The sequence below is a fragment of the Bufo gargarizans genome, chromosome 6 (assembly GCF_014858855.1).
Source record: "Bufo gargarizans isolate SCDJY-AF-19 chromosome 6, ASM1485885v1, whole genome shotgun sequence".
Taxonomy (NCBI): Eukaryota; Metazoa; Chordata; class Amphibia; order Anura; family Bufonidae; genus Bufo; species Bufo gargarizans.
In genome coordinates, this window is record NC_058085.1 from 16499440 (window position 1) to 16520614 (window position 21175).

A 21175-nucleotide genomic window follows, 5' to 3' on the forward strand; every position below is an offset into this window, starting at 1 on the left:
CTACCCCTGTGGCCCCCACACCTAGCCTTACTGGGGCCCCTATGCAAGAACCCTGGCGTGGCAAGTCTCCTCCATCCCCCCCCTGTACTGGATCAGGGGGATAGCAGCTCTCCTCTGCCCTTATGGGCCAGGTCATTAAGCCCTCCGCCACTCGCTGTTATGGGCCCACCAGCCCCATCTGAACCCACACAACCTTGGGCGAGTTACTTTAGCCATTTGCCTACAAAGGAGGACTTTCGGGCTCTTATCTCCTGAAGTTACAGAAGCCTGCAGGGCTGAGATTGCAGCGGTTCGCACTGATATCAAACACGTGGTGGACAGGGTGGACTCTCTAGAAAATGCCCATGATGACACCAGGCAGTACGTTTCTGCTCTTCATGAATCTATCACTGCCCAAACAGCTGTCCTTAGGGGCGTGGGACGGCATCTGGAGGACCTGGATAACCGTGGTTGTCGAAATAATATCCGGGTATGCGGCCTTCTGGAAGCATCTGGAGAAGAAGGCCTCTTTGCACAGGGCTCTCAAGCCCAAGGGCTCTGCGGCTCATCCCAGGGACGTAATCTGTTGTGTCCATGACTTCGCCTTTAAAGAAACCATCATGACTAAAGCACGATCCTGCGCAATTTTGATTTTAACGGCGCTCCTGTACAGTTGTTTCCTGACCTATCCTGGTTTACGCTCCAGAAAAGGAGACCCCTTCAACCTCTTCTTGCGTCACTCAGAAACCGCCAGATTGCCTATCGCTGGGGATTCCCATTTGCCCTGGTAGCCCGTTATCAGGGAAGAACAGAGACTCTCCGTTCTTTCATGGATCTCCACCCTTTTTGCAAATCGCTGGGAATTCCTGTACCTGACATCCCTGATTGGGAATTTGAGTCCCCAGCACCTCCGCCACCACGCACTTGGTCATCTGTAACCAGGAAAAGAAGGCCCGGCTCAAGTGCATCCTTTTCTCCGCGGTCTCCTCTGTCACCGGGGCAACGTTCACCTGCCTGGCCGCTCCTGGCCTGGAGGAATTGGCCGTCCTGAGCCTTGTTCTTAACCCCTTCAGGTTCACTGGGACGTTGGACTCTGATGGATCATCATATGGGTCGTCTATTAGTATTGTTTAGCCAGTTGCTGACTACTTTTTGCTCCCTTACGGTGCGGGCTCTCCGTAGGGCTCTTATAGTTGCTTGTTTATTTTATAAGTTTTCTGTGATTTGCTCTTTGGCCGGCCTCGACTCGCTGGTCTCCGACACTCTTACCCCTTGAGGGGATTTTTGTTTTCCCCTGGCATGGATTTCATCCCTGGGAATAGTTATTTACTGTTACTTATTTGTCTGACTTTGTGTTGTCTCGTCCTGTCTCCTTCCCCCTCCTTCTTGTGTTTTTCTCCTATTGTAGGTTCCTGAACCTCCTCGTCTGTGGGGATCATATACCTCAGTCTTGCCTGTGGTCCGTAGCTCCGTTAGTGTGACACCACTGACGCAAACGGAGTCCCTCGGTGAGCTGTATCTTGCATATAATATATACCATCACATGCCCTCATGGTGCGGTGCGTAACTTTCAATGTCAAAGGGCTCAACTCCAATGCCAAGAGAAAACTCTTGCTCCTGGAACTGAAATCCCTTAAAGCGAACGTTGTGTTCCTACAGGAACTCCTCCTTCCATTTTTAAAAAAGGGGGTTAGTCAGCACCTCCCAGTGCGCAGGTGCACGCCGCCATGGCAAAGACCTAGAGGAAAAAAAGAGACAATGCAGTAGCACCCTGCAAATCAGATAAAGTACAATAATGCAAAAAATTATAGTGCTAATGCTACGCTTATTTATAAAGTGAGATGCTTGGCCAATGCATTTTGTACAAAACCATCTGAGCCCATCTGCCGTACGTCAAGGCGATCTCTGTTAGATGGGTCCTAACACTAAATGCTACCTGTAATGCGCCATAATGGCCGCCATAAAGTTCAAGGAGTATTTAGTGTTAGGACCCGTCTAACAGAGATCGCCTTGAAGTACGGCAGACGGGCTTAGATGGTTTTGTACAAAATGCATTGGCCAAGCATCTCACTTTTTATAAATAAGTGTAGAATTAGCACTGTATTTTTGGGCATTATTGTACTTTATCTGATTTGCAGGGTGCTGCTGCATTGTCTCTTTTTTTCCTCCTCCTTCCGTTTTGCCTCTCATTTGTACCCTATTGCTTACTTGGCTACTCATTGCCGTTGGAGGGCGGGGGTTGCCATCTTGATATCTGCGAAGTGTCCCCTCAGAATTGAATCCTCAATTCTGGACCCCCAGGGGCGTTATATTGTTCTCCGTGCTCACTTGGCAGACAAACCCATTACTTTATGTAACATTTATGCCTCAAATACTTCGCAGATCTTCCACAAGGTTTTTGTTGAGGGAGCAGACTCTCCGGAACCTTTGGTGCTTCTGAGCGGGGACTTTAATGCCGTTTTTAATGAATCCATGGATCGCTTAGCTCTACTGGGCAGGCCGGTGCACACGACACAGCAGCGGTTAGCTAGGGACTTTTGTAAATTGGTGCGGAAATATTCCCTGTATGACCTTTGGCATCTCACCTACCCCACTGACAGGTCCTTCTCCTTTTACTCTGCCCCACACAGCTCCCACACCCGTATCGATTATTTCTTTGGTACAATCTCGACCCTCAGGTTACTGGAGGGGGCAGACATAGGCCAAATCACCTAGTCTGATCACGCTCGAGAGCTGGTCGACATTAGTAGTGGGTTGCCAATGCCACTGGACACTTAGTGATGGGGCTGCTTCAGAAGAGAGTCATTAAGGAGGAACTTTGCGAACATCTGAAGTCCTACTTCGATCTGAATAAGGGGTCAGTAGGGTATGTCCGTCCCCTGTGGGAGGCCCATAAGGCGGTCATGAGGGGGCATTGTATTGCAATAAGCTCTAAACTAAAGAAGGACTCGGTTGCTCTGGTCAGGACCCTTACCTCCTGTTTGCGAACCCTAGAGGACAAGATGGCTGCTTATCCCTCGCGCTGCACACTGAGACGAATCGTCGACACTAGAGCCCAACTGAAGAGTCTAGCTTTAGGTCGTGTCAACAAGCTACTGCTTTACACATGACAGCGTTACTATGCCTGGGGGAACAAACCACACACTTTACTGGCCAGACAACTTAGGAACCGCACTCCCCAAGCGGATCCGAGTGCTATTAAGGGGGCGGATGGAACGATTCACTATGACCCCAGAGTGATAGCAGAGAGGTTCTCTGCCTACTACACTGCCCTATACAACCTACCCTCTGACCTCCCCTCCGATGAAAAACTTAGAGACAGTGAACTCCAGTCTTACTTGACCTCCTGTCACCTACCTACCCTGCCAGCCTCCGATCTCTCCACCCTTAACAGTCCGGTTACTCCTGAAGAGACAGGGGAAGTGGTTGACCGCCTGCCTGAAGGTAAATCACCAGGACCTGACGGCTTTTCGTATAAATATTATAAAACGTTCAAGACTGAACTAACCCCTCATTTAGTGACCCTTTTTAATCATTTCCTAGCTGGCAACGCAGTACCTGCGCCGATGTCTCACTCTTACCTCACAATAATCCCGAAACCCGGGAAAGACCCCCACGACTGCCAAAATTACAGGCCCATTGCTCTGCTTAACTCAGACCTTAAGATCTATACCAAGGTACTGGCCTCCCAACTAAACGTTTTTCTCCCCTCTCTAATCCATAAAGACCAGGTAGGATTTGTGTCAGGCCGCCAGGGAGCTGATAACACACGTAGAAGCATTGACTTGATAGATGTTGTGTCTCGCTCGGGGGAGGAGGCGCTACTTCTTAGTATAGACGCCGAAAAGGCTTTTGACAGTTTAAGCTGGCCATTACTCTGCAAGCATACGGTTTTCCTGGCCCCTTCGTTCACGCCATACGTAGCCTATATTCCTTCCCCACAGCAACAATCAAACTCTCCCATGCCCAGTCTCGACCCATACACATTGCCAACGGGACGAGACAAGGGTGCCTCTTGTCTTCTCTATTATTTGCTATGTGTATCGAACCCCTGGCGGCCAAAATCAGAGCCTGCCCGGACATCAGAGGTGTTCAAGTTAGGGACAAGGAGTTCAAGCTATCTCTATACACGGATAACATCATTCTTACCCTTACCAAACTTCATGTTTCCCTACCAAACCTCCACTCCATTCTACATCAATTTGGTTGGCTCTCGGGGTATAGGGTCAACACCCATAAAACTGAGGCCCTTCTCTTAATGTTCCTTAGGCGGCCCTGAGCTCTCTTAAGATGAACTTCCCTTTCCAATGGAAGAGGGATTCCTTGATATACTTGGGTGTTGATCTTACGCCCCGATATGAAGACCTCTATAAAGCCACGCATATATGCAGAAATCAGGGGTCTTCTGGATAAGTGGCACGCTTTCCTGGGATGCATTGCCGCGACTAAAATTACGATCTTGGCCAAACTTCTGTACCTCTTTGAGACTCTTCCGATTGCAGTTCCCCTAAAGGATCTGAGATCCACCCAATCCCAGCTCCTTAGATTCATATGGGCGGGGAGACGTCATAAAATTCCAAAGTCAGTCCTCCTATCGAGTAACCACCAAGGTGGGCTAGGAGTACCGGACCTGTCCAAATATTATTGGGCAGTCCAACTACGCTATGTCACGGCCTGGGCTTCTCTGCACCCATACTCTGTCTGGATGCAGATAGAAAGACTCTGGCTGGCTCCGATACATCCCAACTCTATGCTATGGTCAGGATCCCATGGCGCCCTGCCAGTTAGGGATCTTTTAGGGCCTATGGCCTGCACTAGATCCATATGGCAATTATGTAGCGGTCAGTTCCCTCTGGTTTCTACCCACTCCGCCATAACCTCCTTTCTGTATCATCCCTAAGCTCCCAACTAGTCTTACCGCGTCCACGACGAGACCATGGTTTCAGCAAGGGGTGTTCAGGTTTGTAGACATTGTGGACCCCTTCACTAGGGTCCTTTTGCCGTTTCCAACCCTCCAAACCAAATATGATCTCCCCTCCTCCTCCAATTACTTTTATATCCAAATTAATCACTTTGCCCAGTCCATTTTTTCGGGGGTTACAGTCTCCCTCCTGACTGCCTTTGAACGCCTTTGTAGGGAAGGGTTACATGCGAAGGGTCTAATTTCTGAGATCTACTCCATATTGCTGACCTCCTTACCTGAGCGGGTCCAGAGACACTCCTTACATGGTACGTGGAAGGAATACTTGGGGAAGACCTTACCGGACACACTTTGGCGCCTTATATGGAGGAGGGCAGCAAAATCCTCAATGTCGGTGCTACACCAGGAGAACCAATATAAAATTTGATGTACTGGTATCACACTCCTGACCTCCTCCATAGAATGAACCCAGCAGTTCCGAGAGTGCTGGAGGTGTGGGTTACATAGGGGTACATTTCCCCCATATCTTCTGGGACTGTCCCAAGATAGGCTCCTACTAGACTGGAGTAGACACGCTTCTGAGTGATATTTTTGCTGTGGAAATCCAGCCTGACCCTCTGTTCTTCCTGCTTAATGTGGTTCCTCATCAGGTTAAAAAACACTCACTTAAGTTATTACTAATGATACTTACGGCAGCCCGTAGTCTAATACCCCGATGTTGGAAAAGCCTTGCACCACCAAAGGTCTCCGATTTGTATGCTAGGGTGACAGTGTATACTGCTCAATGGTCCTATACTGGACTGATTATAGACAGACATAGTTTATTCTTTTTCTGTGCACTTTATTGACAAATTATTGCTCGACATTTCTCTTTCTATCATTGAATGCTATTAGTGCTCAGTTACTGTGAATACAATTTACATGTTTTACCTCTTACTTTGTACTAATGTGCATGAATCTGTTGTGGATATGCTTTGTCATTTCTTTACTCTTTAATAAATATACAATTATAAAAAAATATATATACTAAGTCCAGTATGTCCGTCCCTCTAGTAAGGTCGTGAACCAGTTGTGAAAGGTAACTGTCTTTGGTTATTGCCAATAACCTGTTTCCTTTATGAGATGTACAGGTTTCAGTTTCCCAGTCTATATCTGGGTAGTCGAAGTCCCCCATAATAACCTCATTAAGATTTTCTGCCTCGTCTATCTCGTTTAGTAGTAGATTTTTAGGTGGTTTATAATAAACTCCTATTAGTATTTTATTACTGTTTTTTTTCTCCATGTATTTCTACCCACAGTGACTTCACATATTCCCTCACTTATATCTTCTCGGACTGTAGCTTTAGAAAGGACTTTACATACAGGCAGACCCCTCCCCCTCTCCGGTTTTGGCGATCCTTTTTTTTTTTTTTTTTTGGGGGGGGGGGGGCAAAAATCTTTAATTGCGGCCTAGTCTGCATCTGTTTTAAAATTATTTTTATTGTTTTATGTCATAGACAAAACGGTTAAGTCAGAAAATGCATATACATTATGCTTTTTTGACAATAAAGTGAAAACATTGCTTTTGGAAATAATACAGTGAAGCATCCAGTTGCATCAGCAAAATAGTTTTTCACAGGACTGTATAAAATTGTGCAACAGACCAATAGTGAAATACAATTGCACAAAACATTGACAAACAAAATAATGGAATTTTAAGGGAGCAGGGGGGATGGAGGTGAGGAAGGGGGGGAGGGATTGAGAAAACAGGTCTTCTGGAAATCTGGAGGGTAAATATCAGTTATAGGCAGAATATTGTGACAGCGTTTAGTGGCAAGTATGACATCATATGAAACCATTCTCATGGGTTAGGGGGCTTGAGTAAATATAATGTAGTAAGTCAAGTGTACCTCGCAAGATATTGTAGTTATATGCCAGGGAGGGATCCATTTCGTAGATGTATCAGACCACAGACCTTTGGTCAAGATTCAGCCGTGTACTTACATCTAAAAGAAACAGGTCACACCTTTGAAGACAGTCAAGTACGTGTTTTGGATAAGGAATCTGATTGGTACAAGCAAGGTGTGAAGGAGGCCATCTACGTAAAAATGGAGAAGCCAAGCTTGAATAGAGGTGGCGGGGTTAGACATCTATTGTCTGCCACATACAATGCTGTCTTGACACTTTTTTCTGGTAGGTCATTATCACCTACTGACTCCAATTAGGATAATGGAATCAACACCTTTGACCCCATGCTGGGTATAATTACCTCTGACCCCACGCTGGGTATAATTAACAGATGTTGATTCAGTTACATATTTATTCCCAGAGAATTCTTGTACAGTCACTCAGAATTGAGAAAGCTCGTTAGAAGAACAAGTGAAACGTTTTCAAGAAATCTACAGTAAGTCCAGTTGCCTTGATTTATTCTTTACAGATATATCATGACCTGGATAAATGAGAACCTTCACAGACACAGACCTGAGACCTTCATCACTAGAAAACTCCCTGCCACTTTAGGCGACAGAGAATTTCCTGTATTTACTCCAAGGTCCCCAAATCTCTTCAAATCTACCAATGGTTCTAGAATCACAATGGGCTATCTGTTCAAGTCAGTATAGTTGATCACACTTCTGTATCCAATGTGGTTTCGTAGAAGGATCAATAGATTTCCAATTAACCACAATCAATAATCTAGCAGCCGCAATCAGAGTATTACAAAGAGAACGAGTGTGTCTTGAGCACTGGATATCACTGAATATCCCGAAGAGGCACAGTTTTGGGGATGCTATAATTGAAGACCCACTAAGGTCTGAAATAGTTTTACATATAAGTTCCCAATAGTGTTTTATTTTGGAGCAGGACCACCATATATGATCATGAGTGCCCACTTCTACTCGATACCTCCAACACTCTAGATTACACCCTGGGAACATGCGGCTGAGACGGAATGGTGTGTAGTACCACTGCGCTAGTACCTTGTAGCTGTTTTCCTGTAGTTTAGCACACCTGGACACCCTGGATGGATTCAATAAAGCCCTTTTGACTTCATTGATGGAAAAAGTTATATTTAGGTATTTTTCCCATTCCCTTGTCAGAGATAATCGAAGGTTGTATAGCTTTGATATTTTACCTTTTGGTTCCTTGACTTGTAAAGCTAGTTTTTCAAAGGGAGAGTGTTCTGGGGAGTCGGGAATGCCTACGAGTAGTTGTTTCATAAACTGAGTAAAATACATCAGATGACAGGTTGACAGGCTAGCCAGTAGAGGGGGTACTTTTAGTGTCTCAAGTGTCGGGACATCATTGTCCAGCATAGGTCAAGGGCTGGAGAAGAGATAGTTTTGACCCTATTCGGGAGAGTTTCCTGAAAGTGTATTGTGGAATTGAATAAAACATATTTTATTTGCAACAACGTTTGATAGTTCGGAGTTAGTTGTGTCAACTAACCAGAATCCCTCCAGACACGTAATGTGTAGCCTGTGATGGGGCTTTGGGAACGTAATGCTTTAGTTATATGATGACGGTCTAGAAAAAGCAGGGATCGGATTGGCAGAGGAGATATGCTGTTCTCAACTACTATGTCCAGTCTATTGCCGACTGGTCTCAGCCAGTCCAAACATCTAGAACACATTATAGCCTTGTGGTACATATAGAGATCCGGGACTCCCAGACCACCTGTTGCAGGGCCCTGGATTATTTGTTTGTACGGCAGTCTAGCTTTCTTTCCTCCCCAAAGGAATCTCGAGATTTTTTTTTGCAGTTTTGTAAAATACTCTAGGTATTGGTATAGGTAGAGCTTGGAGCTAATAAAGGATAGTGGGCATAAGGATGAACTTAATTAACACTCTGCGGCCAAACCAAGAGATAAAGGGAATATCCCATGAGCTTATCACGTCCTCAAGTCATTTAGGGAGTGGAAGGAAGTTCTCTTTAAATAGCTGGGAGAATTCAGGTGTGAGTTTAATTCCTAAGAAAGTTACTGAGTGTATTGTCCACTGAAAGGATGAGAGATTTTTAATCTCGTTTAAATCCATTGTTGGGATAGATACATTTAAAACTGTAGATTTGGAGATATTTACCGAGAAATTGGAGAGTGTATGGAATGTCTGAAGGGATTGACACAATGGCTGGAACGCAGTCCTGGGGTAGGTGATCAGCAGCAAAACCATCAGCAAACGCAGCTGTTTTATGAGTTGTGTAACCGACCGACATACCCACAATGTCTAAATTTTGTCTAAATGACTGCCATAGAGTTTCAATCACCAGTACAAACAGCAGTGGAGAGAGAGGGCATTCTTGTCTCGTTCCGTTTGTTATGGGGAATCTTGGAGAAAGGGTACCATTCACTAGGATGCGCACTGTGGGTTTTTGATACATAGCCATAACACCTGCAATAAAAGTGTCCGGAATGCCAAATTTGGTCATTGCCTGAGCCATGAATATCCAGTCTACTCTATCGAAAGCCTTTTCGGCGTCCATACTGAGTATGGCCAGCGGTGTTCTTTTTTTGTTTGCAAGCTGCATAAGTTGTTTAATTCTGATTATGTTTTTTTTCCCTTCTCTGCCAGGTATGAATCCCACTTGCTCTGGGGAGATAAGTTCCGGTAAATATACCTTTAACCTATTAGCTAATAGTTTGGCATATAATTTTAGGTCATTGTTTAAGAGTGAGATTGGTCTATAGTTCGAGCAAAGTGTATGGTCTTTGTTAGGTTTAGGGATAACGGTGATCTGATCCGAGAGCATATCATTGGAGAAGGCTGTCCCATCTCTCTTGCTTTATTACAGACTAGCAATAGTCTAGGTAATAATATTTCTTTAAAGGTGGAATAATAAATAATCGGTAGACCATCAGGGCCTGGCCTCCTATTTAAAGGGGAATCTTTTAAAGCTGTTTGCAGTTCTGCTAACGTGAATGGGGACTTTAGTTTAGCAATTTGGGCTTTAGACAGGAAAGGCATATCCAGCGTGCTCAGCCATGATTGTATGTGTTGCTTTCTCGCGTCTATCTGTTCAGGATTTACATTGCTTCGAAGATTATATAGCTGTGCATAGTATTTGCAGAATTGTTCTGCTATAAGCTCGATTTTGTGGACTAGCTTCGCTTCCTGTGACTTAATACAAGATATGTAGGATGCAGCTTTTCTTTTTTTAAGTTGAAAGAACATTAGCTTTCAGGCTTTATTGCCTTGTGCGTAGTATTTATATTGAGTTGAGAGGAAGAGTTTGACTGTATTTGCATTTAGTATGTTTTTTTAATTCTGACCTCAGGGTGTCCAAATACACCAAATCTCCGGTGTTCAATGCTCTCTTATGTTGCTTTTCCATCCTGGAAATTTCTACATTAAGTTCTGTAATTTTTTTTCTGTTTTTGTTATTTTATATAAGCGCCTAAAGCTATCAAATGACCTCTAATTATAGTTTATTGGGTGTCCCAAAGCATCATTGGTGACATGTCTGCAGATTTGTTCAGTCGGAAGTACTCTTCTATCAGGTCAGTTAATTTTGCAATGTGAGGGCTACTCAAGAGAGTCTCATTTAGTCTCCATCTAAATTCTGCTTTAGACATATTCGGTATAGTGAAGGAGATAATTACTGGAGCATGGTCCGAGAGGAGAATACTTCTGATTTTTGAAGAGACACAATTGTTAAGATATTGTAATGGGAGGAATACATAGTCCAATCTATGATGAGACTGGTGGGCTGCTGAGTAAAATGTATAATCCTTTTCAGTAGAGTGCATAGCCCTCCAGGTATTTATTAATCCGAATTGAGACAGGGCGGATTTTATTTTGTTAAAATCTTCCCTTGATAATGCCGATGTACCTGATGATGAGTCTAGCTGGGGCACCAAAGTAATATTAAAGTCGCCGCCAAGGAAGACAAGGCCTTCTGCAAACTCACCAAATTTATTGATGACATCCAAGAGCTATGTAGTTTGCCCAGTGTTGGGTGCATAAACTTTGCCAAAAGTGAACAGTTGTGAGCCTACTGTCCCTTTCACAAAAATGAATCTGCCAGTGTCATCCCTTAACGTATCATGATGTGAAAATAAGATATTCTTGTGAAAGGCAATACTAACTCCCTTAGGAGGCCGTCGTGGGGGAAGGGTTGTGGAACCATTGGTTATAAAGTAAATGAGACAACCTAGGAATGTGGTTAGTGCGAAAATGAGTCTCTTGTAAAAGAGCAACCTGAACTTTTGACTTATGTAAGTGTTGACATATTTGACTTCTTTTGATAGGGGCGTTCATCCCCTTAACATTGAATGTGCACACATTTAAGTTAGCCATAGTTAGTCATATACAGTCATGTGAAAAAATTAGGACACCCTTTGAAAGCATGTGGTTTTTTGTAACATTTTTAATAAAAGGTTATTTCATCTCCGTTTCAACAATACAGAGAGATTAAAGTAATCCAACTAAACAAAGAAAACTGAAGAAAAGTCTTTTCAAGATCTTCTGTAAATGTCATTCTACAAAAATGCCTATTCTAACTGAGGAAAAAGATAGGACACCCTTGCCCCTAATAGCGAGTGTTACCTCCTTTGGCTGAAATAACTGCAGTGAGACGGTTCTTGTAGCCATCTACCAGTCTTCGACATCGGTCTGAGGAAATTTTACCCCACTCCTCAATGCAGAACTTTTTCAGCTGTGAGATGTTTGAGGGGTTTCTTGCACGTACAGCCCTTTTCAAGTCACCCCACAGCATCTCAATGGGATTCAAATCTGGACTTTGACTTGGCCATTCCAGGACTCTCCATTTCTTCTTTTTCAGCCAATCTTTGGTTGATTTACTAGTATGTTTTGGGTCATTGTCATGTTGCATGGTCCAGTTCCGCTTCAGCTTTAATTTTCTAACTGATGGTCTCACATGTTCTTCAAGCACCTTCTGATACACAGTAGAATTCACAGTGGATTCTATGATGGTGAGCTGACCAGGTCCTGCTGCAGCAAAGCAGCCCCAAACCATGACACTTCCACCTCCATGCTTCACAGTTGGTATGAGGTTCTTTTCTTGGAATGCTGTGTTTGGTTTACGCCAAACATGTCCTCTGCTGTTGTGTCCAAATAATTCAATTTTGGACTCATCTGTCCAAAGAACATTATTCCAGAAGTCCTGGTCTTTGTCAACTTTATATCTGGCAAATGTCAGTCTGGCCTCGATGTTTCTCTTGGAAAGCAAAGGTTTCCTCCTTGCACACCTCCCATGCAAGTTAAACTTGTACAGTCTCTTTCTGATTGTAGAGGCATGTACTTCTACATCAACAGTAGCCAGAGCCTGCTGTAGTTCTCGAGATGACACTTTAGGGTTTTTGGAGACCTCTTTTAGCATCTTGCGGTCTGCTCTTGGGGTGAACTTGCTGGGGCGACCAGTCCTGGGCATGTTGGCAGTTGTTTTGAAAGCCCTCCACTTGTAGACTATCTTCCGGACAGTGGAATGGCTGATTTCAAAATCTTTTGAGATCTTTTTAAATCCCTTCCCAGACTCATAGGCTGCTACAATCTTTTTTCTGAAGTCCTCTGACAGCTCTTTTGCTCTCACCATGGTGCTCACTCTCACTTCAACAGTCAGGAGCACACCAAACTAAATGTCTGAGGTTTAAATAGGGCAAGCCTCATTCAACATGCAGAGTAACGATCTACTAATTATGTGCACCTGGTGTGATATACCTGTGTGAGATCTGAGCCAATTTAAGAGGGAATACATGTGAGGGTGTCCTATCTTTTTCCTCAGTTAGAATAGGCATTTTTGTAGAATGACATTTACAGAAGATCTTGAAAAGACTTTTCTTCAGTTTTCTTTGTTTAGTTGGATTACTTTAATCTCTCTGTATTGTTGAAACGGAGATGAAATAACCTTTTATTAAAAATGTTACAAAAAACCACATGCTTTCAAAGGGTGTCCTAATTTTTTCACATGACTGTACAGGGAGTGCAGAATTATTAGGCAAATGAGTATTTTGACCACATCATCCTCTTTATGCATGTTGTCTTACTCCAAGCTGTATAGGCTCGAAAGCCTACTACCAATTAAGCATATTAGGTGATGTGCATCTCTGTAATGAGAAGGGGTGTGGTCTAATGACATCAACACCCTATATCAGGTGTGCATAATTATTAGGCAACTTCCTTTCCTTTGGCAAAATGGGTCAAAAGAAGGACTTGACAGGCTCAGAAAAGTCAAAAATAGTGAGATATCTTGCAGAGGGATGCAGCACTCTTAAAATTGCAAAGCTTCTGAAGCGTGATCATCGAACAATCAAGCGTTTCATTCAAAATAGTCAACAGGGTCGCAAGAAGCGTGTGGAAAAACCAAGGCGCAAAATAACTGCCCATGAACTGAGAAAAGTCAAGCGTGCAGCTGCCAAGATGCCACTTGCCACCAGTTTGGCCATATTTCAGAGCTGCAACATCACTGGAGTGCCCAAAAGCACAAGGTGTGCAATACTCAGAGACATGGCCAAGGTAAGAAAGGCTGAAAGACGACCACCACTGAACAAGACACACAAGCTCAAACATCAAGACTGGGCCAAGAAATATCTCAAGACTGATTTTTCTAAGGTTTTATGGACTGATGAAATGAGAGTGAGTCTTGATGGGCCAGATGGATGGGCCCGTGGCTGGATTGGTAAAGGGCAGAGAGCTCCAGTCCGACTCAGACGCCAGCAAGGTGGAGGTGGAGTACTGGTTTGGGCTGGTATCCTCAAAGATGAGCTTGTGGGGCCTTTTCGGGTTGAGGATGGAGTCCAGCTCAACTCCCAGTCCTACTGCCAGTTTCTGGAAGACACCTTCTTCAAGCAGTGGTACAGGAAGAAGTCTGCATCCTTCAAGAAAAACATGATTTTCATGCAGGACAATGCTCCATCACACGCGTCCAAGTACTCCACAGCGTGGCTGGCAGGAAAGGGTATAAAAGAAGAAAATCTAATGACATGGCCTCCTTGTTCACCTGATCTGAACCCCATTGAGAACCTGTGGTCCATCATCAAATGTGAGATTTACAAGGAGGGAAAACAGTACACCTCTCTGAACAGTGTCTGGGAGGCTGTGGTTGCTGCTGCACGCAATGTTGATGGTGAACAGATCAAAACACTGACAGAATCCATGGATGGCAGGCTTTTGAGTGTCCTTGCAAAGAAAGGTGGCTATATTGGTCACTGATTTGTTTTTGTTTTGTTTTTGAATGTCAGAAATGTATATTTGTGAATGTTGAGATGTTATATTGGTTTCACTGGTAAAAATAAATAATTGAAATGGGTATATATTTGTTTTTTGTTAAGTTGCCTAATAATTATGCACAGTAATAGTCACCTGCACACACAGATATCCCCCTAAAATAGCTAAAACTAAAAACAAACTAAAAACTACTTCCAAAAATATTCAGCTTTGATATTAATGAGTTTTTTGGGTTCATTGAGAACATGGTTGTTGTTCAATAATAAAATTAATCCTCAAAAATACAACTTGCCTAATAATTCTGCACTCCCTGTATGTGGATGATGCAGATCATATCTGTTCTATCTGTCTCCAGAGTAGACCAACCTGAGATTGCATGGGGGGGAGGGAGTTGGGAGGGAAAGGACCCTACAACAAAGGGTGGAGGGAATATAAAAACAATCATAACGAATAAACATATCACAATTCTTAACAGTAAAGAATGTACCCTTAATAGGCACGTGTTTGGGGGAGGTGTCCATCTTAGGTGACCACGAGCCCCCATGAGCTCCCTAACGTGGGAAAATAAGCATTTACATAAGGAACCCTATAAAGAGAAACATCTAAGGAAACTCTAAAATATGCTTGAGTCAGGTGGTAAAAGGAGTAGACAGGAGAAAATATAGTCACAGGATCTTAAGATAAAGGAACAGAACGCATTCTAGATATAGACGCTAGGTGGAGCTCTTTGACCACTGTCAACACTCTAATTGAGCATTACCTATGAGTGAATGCTGTACACTACCATCTTGATCTTTGGTGACCCAATAGTCGCAGTGGCAGAGAAGAGAGATGTATTAAGAAGATGGCACATGCCGAGGAAAGATGATACATAGCTAGTAGCAATGGAGAGACAATATATACTTATAAATATATAGATAGAAAAAGAGAGGGAAGAAAGAGGAGCAAGACAGAGTACAAGGTCTCAAATGCTTATCTCACATGGTTAACGGAGCAACATAGTAAGGTATCAATAAGGCACAGTGTCCTCGTACATCAGGTGAGGGATAGAACCCATGAGTTCCCTTTTTCATGTGGCATCTTGGCAAGGGATCCTCCTGGATCTACGTTGTTTGGTAGTAACGACCTGCCAGGTGTCTTTATCAGGTAATGGTGTAAAGTCGGACACATTTTGCTCCGGGCACCAGTCTGAAATGTCCAGTTCTTGTATATCCAGGACAAAACATACTCTCAATAAGTCCGCATTGGCTTCTAACCACTTGTTTGCAGAGTGGCGTATTAATAAGAAGGCCAAACGGGTGCAGCCAGCGGTATGTTAGCTTCTTCTGGTGTAGTATATCTAGTAGCGAATTGAGGTGTCTTCTTTTCTTCAGGGTCATAGGTGACAAGTTCTGAAACAGCGCTACCGCAGACCCCTCAATCTCTGCTGTCTTGTTCGTCCTTGCTGCGGACTTGATCTTTTCCTTCACCGCAAAGTTGGACATGCAGCAAATGACGTCCCTAGGTGGATCTTGTGGCCTTGGTGGCGGACGGAGGGCCCTATGGATACAATCCATTTCAAAGAGATCTGATTGGCTCTCCGGTAATAGGCGAATGAATAGCTGGACGACCTCATGTTGCAGGGATTCCCCAAACAGCTGGCCCTTCCCATTGAGGCGCAGCCCATACCTACAATAGAGCCTGTAGCCAACAGACAAGTCTGCCCAGTTCTCCAGGAAACCACCAGTTATTGAGCCACTTGTAAACCTCCCTAATCTCCCGCTGCCTTTCTTGTGTGGCTCGTGGTACAGGTAGTATTTTGGAAAACACTGCATTTGAGGTCCTTGCCCTAAGCTTGTGACCTAAATCCGTAAAATAATTTTTAAGGACGCTCCACCTACCTCTAACCGAGCATGGGACAGCACAGGGGTAGTAATAGAGGGAGGGGCCACCACTGATAAGAGTAAGCCTGTCTGCGTGACACATTGTAAATCTATGGGAGTAGTGCATCTTACAACCATACCTGGTGAAGCACAAAACCAGGGCCTGATATAAAAGGATAACAATCTTCCTATTCCAGCCCCGGTCTGTTCTACCCCTGCCACCAATGATTTTAATACTGGGGGGAGGTTGGTAGGGGGCGCACTGCGTCTCCAATTACTTTAATACTGGGGGGGGGGGGGGGGGTATAAGGGCGCACTGCGCAACCAATGATAATTACCGTTTATACAGGAGGCAGGTGCTGGTGGCAGAATCACATAGCCGGCACCCTGCCTCTGAGGAGCTGCGATCACCTGAGGGGTTAACTGCTGCTGATCGCAGCGCCCTGTCATAGAGTTTGGGTGCAGGCTATGTGATTCTGCCGCCGCACCCACCTCCTGTATTTGTATTAAACGGTAATTTTCATTGGTGGCGAAGTGCACCCTTCCCTCCTCCGCCCCTCTCTCTCCTCATTGACAGCAGTGGCACAGGGGAAGGGGGAGAGAGAGACTCCTTCTTCCCTGTGCTGCTGAGGGAACATGGCGCGTGCTGACAGCAGCGTGCTCCGTGTTCTCTGATACTGGACTGCGCAGTAGCCCAGCCTAGGCAAATCCCAGTACCGAACCAATACCAGGACAAAAGTATCAATATTTCCATACCCAAAACAACCTGACCGCCCCCCCTCCCCGTGGAAATCCTACATCTGCCCCGACATAAGGTACCGCTGACATCATTTCTAATAACTGATATGGAGAAAAGGGACAGAGTTACCCCTAAACATCTCCTGAGCACAGAGCCCCGATACCAGCAGATTACATCGCTGGCTCTGCTACATGGACATGACAGAGACTCCGCTGTAGTAACTGAACATTCCACATACACAGCTCTGCTACATGGACATGACAGAGACTCAGCTGTAGTAACTGAACATCACACATACACAGCTCTGCTACATGGACATGACAAAGACTCCGCTGTAGTAACTGAACATCACACATACACAGCTATGCTACATGGACATGACAGAGACTCAGCTGTAGTAACTGCACATTACACATACACAGCTCTGCTACATGGACATGACAGAGACTCAGCTGTAGTAACTGAACATCACACATACACAGCTATGCTACATGGACATGACAAAGACTCAGCTGTAGTAACTGAACATTACACATACACAGCTCTGCTACATGGACATGACAGGGACTCCGCTGTAGTAACTGAACATTACACATACACAGCTCTGCTGCATGGACATGACAAAGACTCCGCTATAGTAACTGAACATTACACATACACAGCTCTGCTACATGGACATGACAGAGACTCAGCTGTAGTAACGGAACATTACACATACACAGCTCTGCTACATGGACATGACAGAGACTCCGCTGTAGTAACTGAACATTACACATACACAGCTCTGCTACATGGACATGACAAAGACTCCGCTGTAGTAACTGAACATTACACATACACAGCTCTGCTACATGGACATGACAAAGACTCAGCTGTAGTAACTGAACATTACACATACACAGCTCTGCTACATGGACATGACAGAGACTCTGCTGTAGTAACTGAACATTACACATACACAGCTCTGCTACATGGACATGACAGAGACTCCGCTGTAGTAACTGAACATTACACATACACAGCTCTACTACATGGACATGACAAAGACTCCGCTGTAGTAACTGAACATTACACATACACAGCTCTGCTACATGGACATGACAAAGACTCAGCTGTAGTAACTGAACATTACACATACACAGCTCTGCTACATGGACATGACAAAGACTCCGCTGTAGTAACTGAACATTACACATACACAGCTCTGCTACATGGACATGACAAAGACTCCGCTGTAGTAACTGAACATCACACATACACAGCTCTGCTACATGGAAATGACAAAGACTCCGCTGTAGTAACTGAACATCACACATACACAGCTCTGCTACATGGACATAACAAAGACTCAGCTGTAGTAACTGAACATCACACATACACAGCTCTGCTACATGGACATGACAGAGACTCCGCTGTAGTAACTGAACATTACACATACACAGCTCTGCTACATGGACATGACAGAGACTCTGCTGTAGTAACTGAACATTACACATACACAGCTCTGCTACATGGACATGACAGAGACTCCGCTGTAGTAACTGAACATTACACATACACAGCTCTGCTACATGGACATGACAAAGACTCCGCTGTAGTAACTGAACATTACACATACACAGCTCTGCTACATGGACATGACAAAGACTGAACATTACACATACACAGCTCTGCTACATGGACATGACAAAGACTCAGCTGTAGTAACTGAACATTACACATACACAGCTCTGCTACATGGACATGACAAAGACTCAGCTGTAGTAACTGAACATTACACATACACAGCTCTGCTACATGGACATGACAAAGACTCAGCTGTAGTAACTGAACATTACACATACACAGCTCTGCTACATGGACATGACAGAGACTGAACATTACACATACACAGCTCTGCTACATGGACATGACAGAGACTGAACATTACACATACACAGCTCTGCTACATGGACATGACAAAGACTGAACATTACACATACACAGCTTTGCTACATGGACATGACAAAGACTCAGCTGTAGTAACTGAACATTACACATACACAGCTCTGCTACATGGACATGACAGAGACTCCGCTGTAGTAACTGAACATCACACATACACAGCTCTGCTACATGGACATGACAGAGACTCTGCTGTAGTAACTGAACATTACACATACACAGCTCTGCTACATGGACATGACAAAGACTCAGCTGAAGTAACTGAACATTACACATACACAGCTCTGCTACATGGACATGACAAAGACTCAGCTGTAGTAACTGAACATTACACATACACAGCTCTGCTACATGGACATGACAGAGACTGAACATTACACATACACAGCTCTGCTACATGGACATGACAAAGACTCTGCTGTAGTAACTGAACATCACACATACACGGCTCTGCTACATGGACATGACAGAGACTGAACATTACACATACACAGCTCTGCTACATGGACATGACAGAGGCTCAGCTGTAGTAACTGAACATTACACATACACAGCTCTGCTACATGGACATGACAAAGACTTAGCTGTAGTAACTGAACATTACACATACACAGCTCTGCTACATGGACATGACAGAGACTGAACATTACACATACACAGCTCTGCTACATGGACATGACAGAGACTGAACATTACACATACACAGCTCTGCTACATGGACATGACAGAGACTGAACATTACACATACACAGCTCTGCTACATGGACATGACAAAGACTGAACATTACACATACACAGCTCTGCTACATGGACATGACAAAGACTCTGCTGTAGTAACTGAACATCACACATACACGGCTCTGCTACATGGACATGACAGAGACTGAACATTACACATACACAGCTCTGCTACATGGACATGACAGAGGCTCAGCTGTAGTAACTGAACATTACACATACACAGCTCTGCTACATGGACATGACAAAGACTTAGCTGTAGTAACTGAACATTACACATACACAGCTCTGCTACATGGACATGACAGAGACTGAACATTACACATACACAGCTCTGCTACATGGACATGACAGAGACTGAACATTACACATACACAGCTCTGCTACATGGACATGACAGAGACTGAACATTACACATACACAGCCCTGCTACATGGACATGACAAAGACTGAACATTACACATACACAGCTCTGCTACATGGACATGACAAAGACTCTGCTGTAGTAACTGAACATTACACATACACAGCTCTGCTACATGGACATGACAAAGACTTAGCTGTAGTAACTGAACATTACACATACACAGCTCTGCTACATGGACATGACAAAGACTTAGCTGTAGTAACTGAACATTACACATACACAGCTCTGCTACATGGACATGACAAAGACTCCGCTGTAGTAACTGAACATTACACATACACAGCTCTGCTACATGGACATGACAGAGACTCTGCTGTAGTAACTGAACATTACACATACACAGCTCTGCTACATGGACATGACAAAGACTCAGCTGTAGTAACTGAACATTACACATACACAGCTCTGCTACATGGACATGACAAAGACTCCGCTGTAGTAACTGAACATCACACATACACAGCTCTGCTACATGGACATGACAGAGACTCCGCTGTAGTAACTGAACATTACACATACACGGCTCTGCTACATGGACATGACAAAGACTCAGCTGTAGTAACTGAACATTACACATACACAGCTCTGCTACATGGACATGACAAAGACTCCGCTGTAGTAACTGAACATCACACATATACAGCTCTGCTACATGGACATGACAGAGACTCCTCTGTAGTAACTGAACATTACACATACACAGCTCTGCTACATGGACATGACAGAGACTCAGCTGTAGTAACTGAACATTACACATACACAGCTCTGCTACATGGACATGACAGAGACTCCGCTGTAGTAACTGAACATTACACATACACAGCTCTGCTACATGGACATGACAAAGACTCCGCTGTAGTAACTGAACATTACACATACACAGCTCTGCTACATGGACATGACAGAGACTCTGCTGTAGTAACTGAACATTACACATACACAGCTCTGCTACATGGACATGACAAAGACTCAGCTGAAGTAACTGAACATTACACATACACAGCTCTGCTACATGGACATGACAAAGACTCGGCTGTAGTAACTGAACATCACACATACACAGCTCTGCTGCACACACTGATAGAAGTCTTTAGAGGCATATTACACATAAACAGCTTGGTTGTATGCACATACAGATCAACTACACAGACATTACACGGATACAGCTCATCTACATACAGACTGGAATTCCACACAGCACAGCAGAGTTTGAAACACAGAGCAGATAACCCTGGTCATGTGATCTCCATGGCTCCGCCCACACCTGATCACATGGTCATGACATCATCACAGGTCCTGCACCTTCTCCTGCAGCACAGCCTGACTCCTCCCACACCTGATCACATGGTCATGAGATCTCACAGGTCCTGTACCTTGTCCTGCATGCCTGACTCCTCCCACACATGG

At 44.3% G+C, this 21175-nt stretch overlaps 1 pseudogene; it reads left to right on the forward strand.

The window, feature by feature from the left end:
* LOC122940392 overlaps positions 1 to 21175 on the forward strand; it is a 718635-nt pseudogene that overhangs the window by 213135 nt on the left and 484325 nt on the right.